This window comes from Hipposideros armiger, unplaced genomic scaffold, assembly GCF_001890085.2.
Source record: "Hipposideros armiger isolate ML-2016 unplaced genomic scaffold, ASM189008v1 scaffold_294, whole genome shotgun sequence".
Taxonomy (NCBI): domain Eukaryota; kingdom Metazoa; phylum Chordata; class Mammalia; order Chiroptera; family Hipposideridae; genus Hipposideros; species Hipposideros armiger.
Genome location: NW_017731644.1, coordinates 1,938,944 through 1,952,183, shown reverse-complemented (window position 1 = coordinate 1,952,183; position 13,240 = coordinate 1,938,944). Strand labels below are relative to the sequence as shown.

The 13,240-nt window shown below is 36.1% G+C and overlaps 1 protein-coding gene and 1 pseudogene across 1 annotated transcript in view; one reads left to right on the top strand and one right to left on the bottom strand.

The window, feature by feature from the left end:
- Positions 1-231: 231 nt before the first annotated feature.
- Positions 232-13,240, top strand: part of CNTLN (centlein) — a 276,595-nt gene continuing 263,586 nt past the window's right edge. The window contains exon 1 of the mRNA XM_019659078.1: positions 232-322. The gene's annotated coding sequence lies outside the window, so the exon portion shown is untranslated. The remainder of the gene's footprint in view (positions 323-13,240) is intronic.
- LOC109391485 (40S ribosomal protein S8 pseudogene) lies at positions 6,594-7,201 on the bottom strand (annotated as a pseudogene).

The following is a 13,240-nucleotide window of genomic DNA, read 5'->3' as shown; positions in this document are numbered from 1 at the left end:
ACAATTATACCCCAAAATCTGGATGGTAGAATAAAGTGAATGTGGGTTACTAATGTAAGAACTGTTAAAAATAGACCTTTTGCACTATACTTTATAAGAATCTATTTTATAGTTATAGAACTAGGGATCAAGTAATTTTGTTTTTTCACTTTTTAATTTAATATAGTATCTTTTCTTCTCTGTTATACCTACAAAGCAATGCACTTAACATGTGTCTTTGATTTTTTTTTAAGGCTGATAAAGAATTTGTGTGGTCTTTGTGGAAACGTCTCCAAGTAACAAACCCAGATCTCACACAAGCAGTCAGTTTGGTTGTGGAAAGGTAAGCTCCCAGGATATTTTTTCATGAGTATTTGATTTGTTGAATTTGTTTTTCTTCATTATTAAAATTAAAACTTGGCGCTAATCCCCTGAAGAGATGTATTTGATTTCCAAATGAACGTGGAGCATGATAAAATTATTGGATTTATTTCAAGGGATGCCAATTCACCAGATAGTATAGATATATAGGCCATCTCTCCTGCTCATATTCTGACATAGATTGGAAGTTTGCAGGTAAGAGATAAAACTGTGAGTTTGAGTGTGTGTGTGTGTGTGTGTGTGTGTGTGTGTGTGTGTGTGTGTGTGTGTGTGTGTGTGTCTTGAGCTATTACAGCTCAGCTTTAAAAATTGGAGAGGTCCCTATTGTTTGGCTTCTTACTGAGATTGCCCTTGTTGCAGCTTCCAAGACATGATCCTTCCTAGACACAGCTCAGTTTTCTCCTGAGATAATTGCAGTGTTTACGGAAAGCCTGGGATGACCTTGCCAGAGTAGAGTGAGTTTTCTGGAATAGGCTGAGGAATTTCACTTAGCCCTCTGTATTATCCTGTAGGGGATGCCCAGTCATTTAACTACAGATTATTGGGCCTCTCCTTGGCCATTAGAAAAATGGAGTGATGCTAGGTACTCCTTATCAGGCATTAGGTCTACATTAGTCCCATGACACTTAGCACAACAATTAAAACATTTGCTTTCCTATTAAATGGATTTCATTACGTTTTCTAAATGAGAAGCTAAGCATATGAGTGCCTTTTCCTTTTTCTTTATTGGAATCAGGATTATATAAGCTGAATATCATTTTTTGATAACTTAAACTATACTTATATTTACCTTTGGAGTCTCTTGCCCTGGGATCATTTCAATATTGTCTGGAATTTGACTTTTTAAAATATATGATACATATATATGTCTAATTTTACCATCCTTGGTTATTTGTGAACTCTTAAAATAGTGTAATTAGATTCTTCTCATGTTGTTTGTATGTCTAATTTGTCAGTGTTTCTCTTTTGATGATCAGAATTAAGTCTTTTGTTGAAGTACCCTTGTTACTTCCTCAATCATCCTTGAGATAAAATGTGATCACTTTGTCTCTGTGTTTTTTAGGAGAATAAGGCTTCTAAAAGATATATTCTTGGGACTTCAGTTGTCATTACTGTGATTCTTTATCCTACTTTCTTTTATTTGTATATGTTTTTAAACTTTATAATTTGTTATTTTTTTAAACTTTCTAAAATTATCTTTATTTTTCACTTTCCTTTTGATTGAGACAGAAGCAAATATTAAAATATTGTTAGGTCATCGTTCTCATACATTAAGATTTCTATGTTTCATATCCTGTAATATACATATATACTTATATACCCGTAGTTCCCCATGTATAAGACGCACCCTTTTTCGAAACATTTGGGGTCTAAAAACTGGGTGTGTCTTATACAGTGGTTGTAGATTTTTTTTACTTGCATTTCCTGCTTTTTTTGCACTTGTTTTTGCGCTCATACAACCACTGTGTAAGACACACCCAGTTTTTAGACCCCAAATTTTTTGAAAAAGGGTGCGTCTTATACATGGGGCAATATGGTAAGTATATGTACAATTTATAAATAAATGTACATATATTGGGGGTGAGTACTCAAAAATCTTTTTCCGATAAGGTATACAATGGAAAATTTTAGAGTTTACTGTTTTACAGTAATGATTCTCAAAATTTCTATGAGAATAAAATATACTTGGAGAATTTGGTAAAATGCAGATATCTGAAATTTTCTTCTGATCAACTGAATCTCTAGGGATGAGGTCCAGGAGTCTTTTTATTATTTATTTTTATTTTTAAAAATTTTATTAAATTAATTGGGGTGACATTTGTTAGTAAAATTATATGTTTGAAGTGTACAGTTCTATAATACACCATTTGTATATCGCATTGTGTGTTCATCACTCAAATCAACCCTCCTTCCATCACCATATATTTGACTCCCTTTACCTTTTTCTACCTTCCCCCACCCGTTTCCCTCTGGTAACCACCATACTGTTCTCTGTATCTATGAGTTTTTGTTTGTTTGTCGTATTCATTTGTTACTTTCATTTTATATTCCACATATGAAAGATATCATATGGTTCTTGACTTTTTCCGTCTAACTTATTTCGTTAGCATGGTATTCTCAAGATCCATCTATTTTGTTGCAGATGAGTCTTTTTAAAATAAGCTTTCCAGGTAATTCTGTTGTAGCCCATCGATCACACTATGAGATATCTTGGAATTTGAGTTGACATTTGAAATTGGAAACCTTTAAGTGGCATTTATAATTTTATAATTATGTAAATATTTATTTCCTAAAGAACCATGTAGTATGTTTGGACCTGTTGAGAAGGGAAAATGTTATGCCATTCATTCTATATCTGTCAGGAAAGAATATTCTCAATATCAAAGTCAAATGGACTATCATTTTGTATAATCCATTAATTACCCCAATTATGGTACATTTATGTCTGTTTAATATTTGTGCCTTGGTCTTCCTGGAAAACAATTTTTACCCCAGCAATTTCTAATTGCCTTTCTTTTATGTTTTTTTTTTTCCCCTCCACAAAGAAGGTGTATGTTAAGACATTTGTATAAAGGCTGAAGATGTTCTTCTCTAGGGCCTTTGGCTTATGAATTTTGACCAGTTGCTTTCTAAACCTGTCATCTAGGATTTCTTTTCATTGTACTATTGAACTAGTGCCACAGTTTCTACCATCTCACGTCTTCCTTCTTCTTCCTGTTGGATTATATTTTCAAAATTTTTTCTCACAAAGGATGCACAAATGGTCTACTTTCTGACTCCTTACATGCCTGAAAATGTCCTTCTTTTGTCCTAATTATGCTTGATTGATACTGAACATAAAATTTTGTGTCCATGTAATTTCCTTCAGATTTTTGAAAGTATAGCTGTGTTATCTTTGTGTGTGTGTGTGTGTGTGTGTGTGTGTGTGTGTGTGTGTGTGTGTGTCTTTGATTCCAATGCAAGTGTGCTTCTTATTCTCTAGGTAGCTTGCTTGTAGCTTTTAGGATTTTCTCAATATATGTGATATTGTAAAATTTCAACATCATCTGTTAATTTGAGTCTTTTAAATATTTAACCTTTTAAGACTTTGGTGGGCCCTTTCACTCTCAGGACTTAAGATTTCCTTTTGATTGAGGAAATGTTCTCCTCTTATATTTTTTCTTCTTTATATCTTTTCTTTTGGCACTCTGTTAGAGGTTGGACTTTCTAGATTTGGCCTGCTTTTCTCTTGCACGTATTTTCTATTTGTTATACTATCTCCTGAATGGCCTTCTTACTTTTCCTTCCATGAATAGATTTTTTTTTCCCACTTGTCCTATATCATTATTTTTAAATTTAGAAATCAAGTCTTCTAAGAAATTTCTTACTTGATTTTCCTTTTTCATAGTAGTCTTCTCTGAAAGAATCACTCTTTAATCTTTCTGATTATAATTTTAAAGTTCTTTTCTGTTTCTTGCATTATCTTTGTTTTTTTTCTGTTGGGTAACTTCTATTCTTAGTCTTTTTCTTTAATGATAATGGTTTTTTTTAGTTGCATGATCCTTTACTGACTGCTCATATTTTTGTATGAAGGTCTCTGTTGCTTAATGTAGATATGTTGTTCATAATGGGTTTACTTTACATTTTTGTATGTCTTTTAACCAGAAAGCTTCTCCTGTGGATGTAAGGATGTTCCAGGTTTTTTGTTAAAAAAAAGGGTAAAGGGACTTACAACAAGGGGAGGTGGCTTTCCTAAAGGATGGAATAGACAGACAGGCTCACTGTAAAGAATAAGAGTTATACTTTAAGTCATTCCCTTTTCTGAGTGTGTATTTGTACCAACAACCATAGTAGGGACCTTTGTCAAACAAATAGTCATTTTGAAAGCAGTCTTCAGCAGTTTGCTGTAGGCAGATTCTGCAGGTAGCTCTTCTGAACTTGGATGAGTGGGAAGACCGGCTTTCTGGTAAACGGTTCCTTAATTAGTCATTTTGATTTCTGGGGCTTCTGCTCTCTGTATTTACTAAGTGGGTCCTTAGAGCCACTTTGGGCCTCTTCCAGAAAAAACAGCTTCCTTTTCCACTATAGACATTATTTGAACTATGATTTTTCTTTGCTGGGTTTGTCTCTGAGCCCATTCTTTTGTCTTTCAGATATTCATTGAATTTGTGGTCCATTTTAGATCCCTTTCCTTGTTTCACATGTTCATAATGATTTATTCAAGGCAGTGTGATTGAGGATGTCATTGTCATGTTGTCAGCTTGTCTTCAAGAGGGTATATAATACTTTTATGTGTTACAGTGTAGTTCAGTATTTTGATACACCATATTTGTATTTAACCAATGTCTTGTTGTTATACATTAAGGTTATTTTATTTTTTAAAAATTGTATAATGATGCTGCGATGAATGGCCTTGTGGATAAAGCTTTGCCTACCTCATTGTTTTCAATCAGTGGTGCTACTGAATAGTGGTCGGAGGCTTGGACTGCTAAACATCCTGAAATGAATAGGATAATCCTGCTCATTTAAATAATTATACTGCTCCAAATGCTAGTAGTAATTCTAATAATTCTTTTTTTTTTTTTTGACCTTTGGTACTTTATTATATGTCCTTATACGTTTTTGGTGGGATGTTTGTATATATATGTTTTTGCGCATGTCTTTTACTTTTTATTTTGGACAATTTTAATTTGATGCAAAGGCAGGGAGAATAATACATTAATGAACTCCCATGTTTACTTGTCACCCAGCTTGAACAATTATCAACACATAACCTATCTTGTTTCATCTATAAACTTCTACTCCCTTCTGCTCCTCTGCTCCCTCTACCACCAGTGATTATTTTGAAGCAAATCCCAGGCATCATGTTATTTTATTCACAATTACATCTGTGTTTGCAGTCAATTCTTGTTATTCACAGCAGTTATGTTCTATAAAGTCATTGTGCACACTGAATTAGCAAACACTGAACCATTGCTCATACAGTAAATAAAAGATTGGGTTTCTGTGAGCCTAGGGTCACATTTGTATCAACTGATCAATATGTAACTGTTTAATGTGTGTTCCTATTTAAAGACAGTTAATTTAATATATACTGTTGATTCATTTCTATTGAACTCATGACCAATAGCATTATGACTCATGCCTGAACAAAGCCTTTTTTAATTTAGGAATACTGGACAGCAGCATTTCAACACTATGCTTGGTGTAGGAAGTTTCTTCTATTCCTTGTTTAAGTGTTTTTATTATGAAAAGTTGTTGGCTTTTGTTGATTGTATCTTCTGTGCCTATTGAGATGATCTTATGCATTTTGTTTTTCTATTCTGATATGATATATTACATTAATTGGTGTTTTTAGGTGTTAAACCAACCTTGCATTCCTGGGATAAATTCCACTTGGTCATGATACATAATCCTTTTAACATGTTGTTGGATTTGGCTTATTAGTATTTTGTTGAGGATTTTTTTACACATATATACAAGAGGAATTAGTCTGTAGTTTTTCTATGATGTCTTTTTTTTTTTCTTTCCCTTGTCAATCAAGATTTATACTGGTTTATGAAATCGATTGGGAAGTATTCCCTTCTCTTCTATTTTTTCTGGAAGCGTTTTTGAAGAATATGGAATTAATTCTTATTTAAATGTTTGGTAGAATTCAGTAGTGAACCCATCCAGGCCTGGGCTTTTTTGTGCGTAATTTTTTTTTTTAACTACTAATTGAATTCACTTGTTGATTCAGGTTTTCCGTTTTTTTGAGTGAGTTTTGGTAGTTGTGTCTTTCTAGGAATTTGTCCATTTCTTCTAAGATATCTAATTTGCTGGTGTACAATTTTTCATATGTTTCTTTATACTCTTTTTTGTTTTTATTAGGTTGTTGGTAACATACCCTTTTCAATTTTCTGATTCTGGTAATTTGAGACTTATTTCTTTTTATTGTGGTCAATTTAGCTAAAGGTTTGTCAGTTTTGATCTTTTCAAAGAACCCATTTTTGCTTTCATTAATTTTATTATTTCTTCATTCTGCTTGCTTTAGGCTTAGTTTGCTCTTATTTTTTTTTAGTGTCTTATGGTAGAACATTAGGTTATTGACTTTACACCTTTCTTATTCCTTAATATAAGTATATGTAGGTGTAAATTTTCCTCTAAGCACTGCTTTGGTTGCATTCCCTATGTTTTACTTTATTTTATTATGTATTTTTTTCACATAACAATAAAACCTTTATTACACGGACTAAGCTAGGAAGGAGGAGGATTTATTTGCCCTTGTGGGCCCTGGTTTTCCTCAGATAGAACTCCAGCTCCTTGCTCTGCAGCACAGAGCCATCTGCTAGTCTACACTGGTCTGGTCTAGAAGCAGTGCATACAGAAAGGGTGCCCTGCTGGGACTGCTCCTATAGAAGACGGCTGGTTTTGGCATTCTATTTCCTTTCGTCATACTTTTTCTGAGTTTTCTTTCACTGTTTTGTGTTTAAAATCTCTTCCTCCTCAGGAGTCAGCTTGGCCTCCTTCTTGCCGCCCAGGACCATGCAGAATGGGACTGGTACCACTGTCGTCTGGTATGCTACCAGTGAGCACAATGCAGTTCTTTACTAGGGTCTTGGTGTGAACCAGTTCGTTGTTGGATGCCTTGTACACAACATTAATAATCCTTCTTTTGCGCATATAACACTCAGAGCCCCAGGAGAAGTTCCCCACGGTACTTCTTGTTGCCTCCCGGCACATGGACTGTGTGTATGTGGCAGGGGCCAATCTTAGTGTTGGCAGCAGGGTGTTCTAACTCATATTTTCACTTCTTGTGGGAGGGCTTTGTCTTGCCCCCGGTCTTACAACACTTGTGCCAGTTGTCCCGAGAGATGCCCATGGCTTGCACCGGCTGGAAAGAGATGCATCCACTCTTTTAGTATTGTGTGTCTTCATTTTCCCTCTCTCAAATGTATTTTTTGATTTTTATTTTAATTTCCTCTTTGACTCATTGTTTATTTAGGAATGTGTTGTTAATTTCCACATATTTGTGAGTTTCCTAATTTTTTCTTGTTTGATTTAAGTATGTCTTAGGTAGACAGCACATTTTTGGATTGTTTTTTAATCCAGTCTGACAATTTCTGCTTTTTGATTGGATTGTTTAATCCATTTACCTTTAATGTTATTATTGATATAGTTAAATTCTCTCTGTCATTTCACTTTTGTCTTCTGTATGTCTCATGTCTTTTTTGTTCCTGCATTCCTCCTTTACTACTTTCTTTTGCATTCAGTGAATATTTTCTGATTTTTCCAGGCTTAATTCCAGAGATATATAGAAACATGACTGGAGTATGTTTATATTCCCTTTTATATATTTTTGTGGTATTGTTGTTATACATATTAAATCTATTAATGTTACGAACACAATAATTAATTTTTTAAATTATTACTTTATGATATGTTGTCATTTTCTTAGCCCAGAAAACTTTGCTACTATCCACCATTTGTGCGGGTATTGGCAATTGTATTACAAATGTTACATTTTTTATTTTAAGACCATGGATATATTATGTACATATTTTAAGTAGTTGCTTTTCAAATAAGTATAAAAACATGCTTTTAAACTGTCTTTTATTATAATTACATAATTATTGGTGCTCTTTGCTTTTTTGTGTAGATTCAAGTTACTGTGTGGGGCCACTTGGTTCTTGTTATAATTTCTGTCTCTTTTTTCATTTGTATTTGTTGCAACATTATCATCATATCTTTCGTTGCTTTTTAAAATATGGTTTCCTTTAGTTTTGTGAATATATTCGTAACAGCTATTTTGAAGTTTTTTTGATAAATCCAACATGTGGTCACTCTCCCAGGCAGTGTCTGTTGCCTGCTTTCCTCCCCTCCCCTCCCCCAATGTGGATTATACTTTTCTGTTTCTTTGCATGACTTGTAAAGTTTTTTGTTAGAAAGTGCATATTTGAAATATGACAGCGTAGCAAATCTGAGAGGCGTGGTCTTCCCCACGCTTCTCCCCTAGGCTTGCTGTTAGTTGCTGCCTGGCTGGTTATTTTAGTAAAGCCTCTTTCCCATCCCACAGTCTTAAGTCTGATGTTGCTCCTAAGGAAGGTGCATCTTTAGCTAAGCTCACAGTCACTCTAGGCTGGCAGTGGTTTCCATAGGGCTTGCCTCTTTTCTTTCCTTGACCACTCCCAGCTATTACACTCAACTAATTGATGGCTGATTGCTCAATTGTTTTCAACATTGCCCTAGGGCATAAGCGACTACAAATTAATCCCATAGAGGCTTTTTTTACAGCTTCTGAGTCAGTGTTTGATTATTTTTTCCAACCCTCTCAGTGCTCTTCTCACTTATCTTATTCCTCATTTCTCCTCTACAAACTGGCAGGCCTACAGTTTAGCATCTTGAATCTCCTATCAGCTGCCTTACACCACAGTCTGCACTATTTTTGAGAGTGCCTCTAGGCTTGAACTACCCTACACTGCATTGCACATGAAGTCAGTTCCCTTTGGAAAGAGAGTAGGACCTGTATGTTTTACATCATGCTTCTCTACTCCCTTCCCCACACCAGGCAAAATCTGAGCCAGGCCTCTGGAGCTGAATTTGTGGACAATGTGCTTCTCTTTAAGTGACATCCCCACTCTAGGAGTGGATTGCTTGGTGGAGGGGAGGCAGCAGCCTTAGGTCCTCTTGGTTTGCCTCTCCTGGTGTGGAACCATTGCTGCCATAACCTGGGGCAAGGCAGTTTGAGTGTTCAGTATTCTCAATGCTCTGTGCCCAAAATAGAATCTTTTATTCCACAAATGGGGGCTGGGCAGAAGAATGGAGTTCCCACCTTTCAACTGCACTTGCCTAGGACTTGGCCTCAGCAACAGTTAGCTGGACGCAGGATGATAAATGCTGATATCTAGCTCCTGGGGAAAAAAAAGCCCTCCATTTGGGAACTTGGGAGAGACAGAGTGTTGTGTTCTTCGCTGCAGCAATCGATAGTGGACTCCACTTGCTGAGTTGGGAGGGTGAAGAAGAGAATGGTCTTGGTTCAGTTACCATAAATGCTTCTCTTTCTTACTGAATGTTTAGATTTTGCTGAATATGCTGTTTGCCCTTAGGGCCATTTACAGAGGCTTTCAGTGTTTGTTTTCATAGTGTTCACCAATTTTACTGACCAGTGGGTCAGCTCTTCATACTATGTCAGGAGCCGATCTCCTAATGTTTGTTGTTTTAAGCATTTAGATTTTGGGCCAATTTGTTATCTAGTAATATTGGGTTGTTGGAAAAGTCATGACACTTTTTTGCAACAAAAAACATAGAAAAAATACGTCATGACTTTTCCGACAACCCAGTCTATGACTTATACACTGGATCAAAAGATATATACAATTGTAATTGTGATTGGTACTGCGAAATAGTGTCAATTTATACTTCTACTAGGAAAGCGAGAAGGTGCCTATTTTTCCTACATTCTAGCCATTTTCGAACTTATGCATCTTTGCTTATCTGAAAGGTAAAAAATGATATCCTGAAATAGTTTTTACTTGTATTTTTTATTATGCATGAATGAAGTCTAAGAGCCATTTTATATCCTGTTGTGTAAACTTTTTCTTTTATATGTCTTCCTGTATCCATTGCCGGTGGCATTTCTAATTCATGTCCTGTGGTTCCCTTCAAATCCAGTATATTATCTATAGAACTTATTGGCTTTTCCTTTGAGTTTTTTTACTACCTAACTTTTTCACTACCACAATATTGCCATTTTTTTTACTTTTCTCTAAATTTCACATCTTGAGGGTAATCTTTGATACCTTTTGGTCTCTTTTTGAACAGAAAATCAATTCCCAAGTTCAGTCACTTTCTCTCTCACAGTGCCACTCAAATCCAATAATTCCTCTGTGTCCTTAGCTTCCAAACCCTCTGTTGAGGCTCTTAGCATCTCAGCTCTGAACATCTTATTGATTTCTTTTTCAAACATCAGTTCTGTGTTACATCTTCACTTTAAGACAAAGCAAGACATAAGGCACCAAAGAAAATAATTTATTAAGGTTAAAGGTAACCAATGAAAATTTTCAGGACCTTTATAATGGATATCTAGGGGAAACTTATTACTTTTAGAAGTGAATACCTAGGGGATACCAAATTTGGAAAGAAATCAGATTGTGAGATTCAGAAATGCATGGTCATCATTAAAACAGATACTTATACAACATTTATTCATTCAACAAATATCAAATGAATGTCGTCTGCGTGTCAGAGACTGTGCTAAGTTAGAGAACGATAGCTCTGTGCTTAGCTATTAAACAGTACTTTCTAGTCAGACAGACATTTGTAGAAAGGGAGAATTTATAATAGCGTTTGCTAAATGCTATGATAAGTATATTTATACCTACTAATGTAATCATTTCTTTCCTTGATATCTGAAAATAAATGTAAAAAGAGTTTTCGGTAATTCTAAGTGGAAGTTTATGTTATTGAGAAGAGAATTTTGATATCTCTAATAGAATAATACCACACAAATTGAAAACATGTGTATATGTATGTATTTTCCTTATAAATTTATAGAAAATATTGTTTTCTGTGATTTTTAGATATTTGAGTTTACCTGTGATTTTATGAGTTTATTATGCGCTACTGCTGCCAAACGCACATTTTGGCTATATCTCTTATTTAGTAGCCCTACAAATCCTATTTCCTTGCTATTCTACCTAAATTCTTAATTCAGAATATTATTAGTGTCATAAAAGTATGACCACTGTATTTTAAATTTGAATGCATAGGGAACATTACAACTAAAATAGACAGGAATGATAAACATTGAAAAAACAGTAACACGGAGTTTAATAGAATATTAATACATTAGGAACTTGAATTGTGCAACTTTTCTTTGGATAACTACATATGTGAGTCTACCTTAAGTTAGTCAACCATTTCTAATCCTCTGGGGTAAAGTTCTCCTTTTCATTTTGGTTTCAATGGATTGAATGACTTCCTACACTGCTATTGATTTGAAATTAGATCAAAGGATGTTAGCTAGGTTCTTATGTAGATTTCTGGTTTGGGTAATATCTTGAGATACTAATGCATTTGTTTTATTTTCATGTTAATTATATCCTCTTTTCCCCATTTTCAGAAATTATTCTAGCCGTAAGAGCACAGTAAAGTATATTTAAGTTGATGTTAATGGTGTTTTTGTAATTCATTAAAAATTGTAAAGCAGATCATACAGAGACCTCTTCTGCTCATGTGAGTCTATAGCTTTTTTAATACTACTTTAACAAAATTTGTATTTTCTCTTAATTATTTATATATATATATATATATATATATATCAGTCTTTTGCCTTTCTCATTGAACAACTATGAGAATAAGGACATTATATATGTTTTCCATAGTGCTTAACACAGTCCTTCAATTAGTGCACAAAGGCACTGAATAAATTAATGAATGAGCAAGTGAGTGAATGATATTAAAATATAAGGCAGGGGACGGCTGAGTGGAGCGGTGGTTAAGAACTGGCTTGGGACGCCAGAGAGCCCCGGTTCGGATCCCACATATGAGGGCCAGTGACACTGCCCTCCACAGCTAAGATTCTAAACAACAGCTCAACCTGGAGCTGGGCTGCCGTGAGTCGCCGGCGATGGCTTAGGCTGCAGCCCCTGCTGCAGTGAGTTGCCATGGGCTATCATATGTAGCCAGCAGCCAGTGTGAGCAGCCAGCAGCCCCAGTGAGCGGCCATCCAGAAGCCGGCGACTGACCTCCCTTGCCCGGGAAGAGTGCAATGATGGTGCCAGCTTGGGCCAGTGAAGCAACGTCCTCCACAACTAGACTGAAGAACAAAACGACAGCAACTTGTCTGTTCCCCTTCCCCCGATTCCCCAGCATTGTTCCCATCCCCCCAGTTTCCCAATAAAAGTCTTAAAAAAAAATACAAGGCAGTAGAAACTAATGTCTTGAACATAAGAATAAATAAATATAGTTGTGTGTTAAGAAGTTAATGTTAGGAAATAGTTTAAGAAGGTCCTCAAATTTGTTTTGTTCATTGCACGCAGTGAATTAACTACAAGGTGTGATCAAACAATACAGTGAATGTTTAAATTAAAAAAGTATATATTAACAGTAAAAGACACATTGCCATTTAATTCCCTTAAAAAACCTCCCCCTTGCTTTGAACACACTTATCCTATCGTTCTTGCCACTTTCTGAAGCAGCTCTGGAAGTCCTCTTTTGTGAGTGTCTTTAGTTGCACTGTCATGGCTGTCTCAATGGCCTGAATCATTTTGTTTGGGGAAGAGCCAGAAGTTGCATGGAGCCAGATTTGGTGAATAAGGTGGATGAGGACACACCAAATGTTTTTTTTTAAAAGATTTTTATTGGGGAATTGGGGGGATGGGAACAGTGTTGGGGAATTAGGGGAAGGGGAACAGACAAGTTGCTGTCGTTTTGTTCTTCAGTCTAGTTGTGGAGGACGTTGCTTCACTGGCCCAAGCTGGCACCATCATTGCGCTCTTCCCCGGTGAGACAGATCAGTCGCCAGCTTCTGGACGGCCGCTCACTGTGGCTGCTGGCCGCTCTCGCTGGCTGCTGGCTACATACGGTAGCCCATGGCAACCCACTACCACAGGGGCTGCAGCCTACGCCGTTGCGGGCGACTCACAGCAGCCCAGCTCCAGGTCGAGCTGTTGTTCAGCATCTTAGCTGTAGAGGGCAGTGTCACTGGCCCTCATATGTGGGATCCGAACTGGGGCTCTCTGGCGTCCCAAGCCAGTTCTTAACCATCACGCCACTCGGCCGGCCCCCAAATGTTTTTATTTGATAGAAATTGCCATATATCAGAAGCAGTGTGTGACACGGAGTGTTATAATAATGGAGGATGATTTATGGCACACTTTAAAACACACCTTCTCTAAACTGTAGTTCACACCCAACTGAC